Raw genomic sequence first — 4,560 nt, 5'->3', positions numbered from 1 at the left:
CAGATAATGCTGTACTCGCTCATCCCTAGTATCTGTACTTAGTAAGGAAGCTTAAAGAAAGGTAAGCTAAGTGTAGGTGACGCTAGCAAAGCATTAAATACACTTTATTCTGTTGTTCTATGCTCCATTGCACATTTTTTGTATGTGTTGTTATGCCATTTTTCAAATATTTTAATAAAGAAGTTCATGTTACAAGTTAAAGTTTATGGAATCTTAGAAAATCCTTTTTTATTACCGTGGTATCGACCCTGTGTTGGTCTTGTCTCTGTCTCACCCTTCCTTGGTCTTGTCTCTGTCTCACCCTGCCTTGGTCTTGTCTCTGTCTCACCCTGCCTTGGTCTTGTCTCTGTCTCTCCCCGCCTTGGTCGTGGTCTCTGTCTCACCCTGCCTTGGTCTTGTCTCTGTCTCACCCTGCCTTGGTCTTGGTCTTGTCTCTGTCTCACCCAACCTTGGTCTTGGTCTTATCTCTGTCTCACGCTGTCTTGGTCTTGTCTCTGTCTCACCCAACCTTGGTCTTGGTCTTGTCTTTCTCACCCTGCCTTGGTCTTGTCTCTGTCTCACCCTGCCTTGGTCTTGTCTCTGTCTCACCCTACCTTGGTCTTGTCTCTGTCTCACCCACCCTTGGTCTTGGTCTTATCTCTGTCTCACCCTGCCTTGGTCTTGTCTCTGTCTCACTCTGCCTTGGCCTTGGTCTTATCTCTTTCTCACCCTACCTTGGTCTTCGTCTTGTCTCTGTCTCACCCTGTCTTGGTCTTGGTCTTGTCTCATTCACACCCTGCATTGGTCTTGTCTCTGTCTTACCCTGCCTTGGCCTTGGTCTTATCTCTGTCTCACCCTACCTTGGTCTTCGTCTTGTCTCTGTCTCACCCTGTCTTGGTCTTGTCTCATTCACACCCTGCATTGGTCTTGTCTCTGTCTCACCCTGCCTTGGCCTTGGTCTTATCTCTGTCTCACCCTACCTTGGTCTTGGTCTTGTCTCTGTCTCACCCTTTCTTGGTCTTGCTTGCCTCTCTCTCACCCTACCTTGTTCTTGGTCTTGTCTCTGTCTCACCCTTTCTTGGTCTTGCTTGCCTCTCTCTCACCCTACCTTGGTCTTGGTCTTGTCTCTGTCTCACCCTCCCTTGGTCTTGTCTCTGTCTCACCCTGCCTAGGTCTTGGTCTTGACTTGGTCTCAACCCCTCAAAGTCTTAGTCAAGTAAACACTCTCTTAGTCCAGGTTAAAAAGATTAATACAATTTGTTACAATTACCACGAATGAAGACAAAAAACAATCACGCTGCATTTTTTTCCATTTGAAGATGATAAAACAATGCGTATTATTTGCATTCTGTGTGAAAGTACTGTACTGATAACAACAATGGTTCCAAAAAATATATATTGACGTGTGAATTAATTGCACGAAAAAAGACCCTAGTGTGTAAATGCCTTAAGATGCTAACGTTGCACCAGACAAATAAAAACATAGCAGTCCATGTCTTCAAATACTGTAAATATGGATGGAAAGAGAACTAACAAGACAAACAAATGTCCATTGACAGACATGAAGAAAATCCAACATAGTGTCCAATGTCATATAAAAGCAGTTAAACATTAGATTGTAACATTCAGCAATAATTCATCAAAACTTCCTGTGGGGATAATGTTTTCAAAGTTAATACTCAGGAGGCATAAATCTTTACATCCATTCTTTCACTCCTTCATTTGGTTAACTCAGACGATGTCCTGCCCACAGACAACCAGTCCAGAATTGATCAAATACACAATAAATAAGTAATCAGTCAAGCTGTATCAGAGTTGGAGCACACACACTGGACCAAATCCCAGTTTGAACTAAAGGCCATACTGCCTTCCCATTAAAACCGGATTACGGCTTGTTTAATGTCAAAAAAATTACTTATGCCCAGTCAGGTCCACGTCAGGCCTGCTGCCAAAATGAAATGACTGCTGATAAATGCCACCTCGTACTCAATTACGCTCCGTTATGTATGGGAGTAATGGCACTAACAACAGCATGTGTACAGTAGCGTGTTCAGTATGGAAGTAAATGTGTTTTCATTGGATCTTTAGCATCCTCAGCAGCCCCCAGCTGGCTGTCACGTCAGACTGGAGCATCTAAAGTCCGACATCGTCGGAGAAAATGTGAATTGGCCATCAATTTTTCGTGAAATTTCCCATATTTTAACTCTACACGGTTAATTTTTTGCATTAAAAAAAGTATCAAAATTGAAATCAGTGATGAAAAAGCAGACAAAATTGTAATAAGTTTCCAGGTGTTTGCTAGGCAACTATTATTGTAAACTCCCGATCTAGATTTGAGAATCAACTGTTTTCCCTTGGGTTCCTAGATGTATACACTGAATTTAAACATTAGATTTTGCAGCTGAATCGGAACCTGTTGAAAATGAGCAAATTGAAAAAATAGACTAGTTGAGTTTATACAATGTACAGTATTTTCCATCCGAATTTGGTAAATGTATTTTTTTTCACTTCAAATGTATTAATTCCGAATTTATGAACTTAAATAATGGTCACAGTTAGTTGTTAAACATTTTAAGAGTAAAAATCAGAAGCAAAATTCAGATATATAATTATCAATATGAAGTGCTAGAAATTAAATTGCTTTTTGATTTCAAAATCCGATAAAATAGATTCACTTCCAAAGTTTTGTATGCATGTTTTTAGATGTTGCATGTGTGTGTGTGTGTGTGTGACAGGCATCCCCCAAATCTGGCAAAACACAAGATTCAATACTCTATTGCTATTTCATCACAGTCTATTAATATTGTGTTTGGGGAACACAGTGACCACCTTAGGACATAAAAGTACAATAAGTTATAATAATAGAAAACAAGCATTGGGTATGCTATGTGTATCATAACCAGCTATGATGTATACCATTATACTACAGTGTCTTACAGACAGACACAAATAAAGTGTATTATAGAAACATTCAGTGCAATCTGAATATGTTGAATGTCTTTTTCCCTCACATATCTGTTAGCTTCTGTTTTGTGTGAAAGTAACGAGTTTAGAAATACAACGCAGTACAATGACTGCACACACACACACACACACACACACACATGGCCTATGAGGTCACAAGGGGCAAGTTTACCTCCCCTTTCTCTGCTTTGTCCACCCAGAAAATTTGGCCCACCCATGAGAGAGATACATAATGGCTTTCAAATGAGCAAAGTGGCAGTTGGTCAAGGTCACACCCCCAGCCTCCACCTTGGTCTATAAAAGAGACTTCAGATACAGTATTAGGGGACCACTAAGGTCTATATAAAAGATGATCGATAAAGTATTAGGGGACCACTAAGGCTATATAAAGGACTTCAGATACAGTTTTGGGGCCACTAAGGTCTATATAAAGAGACTTCAGTACAGTATTAGGGGACCACTAAGGTCATTAAAAGAGACTTCAGAACAGTATTAGGGGACCATAAGGTCTATATAAAGAGACTTCAGCTACCGTATTAGGGGACCACTAAGGTCTATATAAAAGAGACTTCAGACACAGTATTATGGGACCACTAAGATCTAAATAAAAGCATCCCAAAATAACCAGGTCATGGGACCTTTAACTGCTTAGAACATGATGATTATTGTAGTAATTACATTGCAGTCACATTTCTTTTTTGTAAACACAGTCACGGCTTTGGCACGCTTTAAAAGACATTTCCCCGATGCCTGTAACCTTTCCTTTGCAGTGAATACAGTGGGAAAGTGAATTCACGGCACGACAAAGGAAACAATAAAATGTGAACATTGATTAGCTGAGGAGATATATATCACAATACAGGCAGATGCAGATGGAAGTAAAATGCAACGTGGAGAACATGAAGGATTGACACCTGAAATAAAACTATCCAAGCAAATTATAAGGTGATGAAATGCTCCTCTCATCCCGCCGTGTGCAGAGAGAGCCACGGCTGTGTGAAAAGACGGTGTGCTATTATCACGCTGTGACGGCTTTCATATAGGCTTTCAAGTGGAGCTCCCTTTGAAAATGCAAATATAGAATATCCCAGAACAACCACAGCATTTCTGACTTCTGCAGGTTGTGGAACTGTGGCATTATATATGTAATATGCACCCAGGAGTATTTTCAAACACAATAGTGGACGGTATAGAACTAAAATGTTTAAGGTACATGCCAGAAAAAGGCAGACACCCCCCTTTTAGACTGGGTAAACCTTACTATATTACAGCTACTCTCAGGCCTAAAAGTAGAGTAAAATGGTCTAAATTACCATTGCGGTAATGGGAAGATGGATCTGTCAGTCTGTACCTTGGGAGGTAAACATGCTCTGGTATTTTTTTTAAACCAATCACAATCGTCATAGGCAAGGCTGAGCCCCGGACGGAGGCACCACCACCTATGAAATGCCCTGTTGCTGAAATGTGCTATACAAAATAACACTACAAGCTACAAGCTATACAAATAAAGTTGCCTTGCCTTGCCTATGACAAAGACACTTGTTTTAGTGGAACATGTGTTCGTTCAAAAGTTGTTTTAGTCATGCAACGGAAAACTCCGATTGGACAGATGGTCTA

At 40.5% G+C, this 4,560-nt stretch overlaps 1 long non-coding RNA gene across 1 annotated transcript in view; it reads right to left on the bottom strand.

Annotated features, from left to right (window-relative positions):
- Positions 1–4,560, bottom strand: part of LOC116701558 (uncharacterized) — a 17,001-nt gene that overhangs the window by 1,482 nt on the left and 10,959 nt on the right. The window lies entirely within an intron of this gene.

This window comes from Etheostoma spectabile, chromosome 14, assembly GCF_008692095.1.
Source record: "Etheostoma spectabile isolate EspeVRDwgs_2016 chromosome 14, UIUC_Espe_1.0, whole genome shotgun sequence".
Lineage (NCBI taxonomy): Eukaryota > Metazoa > Chordata > Actinopteri > Perciformes > Percidae > Etheostoma > Etheostoma spectabile.
Note: the sequence above shows the minus strand (reverse complement) of the source record. Positions and strands in the feature narration are given on the sequence as shown.